Genomic DNA, 241 nt, shown 5'->3' with positions numbered 1-241 from the left:
TATATGTGTGTGTGCGTGACTGCTGCAAAAGAGTGCATCTTTGGAGACCTAACTCTTCCTGGATCTTTTTCTCAATGACCGTGAGGAGACAAAGTACTGTTATCTTTAGTTATTTTCCATGCTATTTGTGTGCATGTGGGAGAACTAAACAATGCATGCTATCCTCTGTGAATGAAACCGTTTTGGGGGGAGCACATGTGTACTATTGTGTATGTGTAGTTGTGAACAGATCTTAGGAAAC

Source organism: Paramisgurnus dabryanus, chromosome 12, assembly GCF_030506205.2.
Source record: "Paramisgurnus dabryanus chromosome 12, PD_genome_1.1, whole genome shotgun sequence".
Lineage (NCBI taxonomy): Eukaryota > Metazoa > Chordata > Actinopteri > Cypriniformes > Cobitidae > Paramisgurnus > Paramisgurnus dabryanus.
This window is presented reverse-complemented; position numbering follows the sequence as displayed.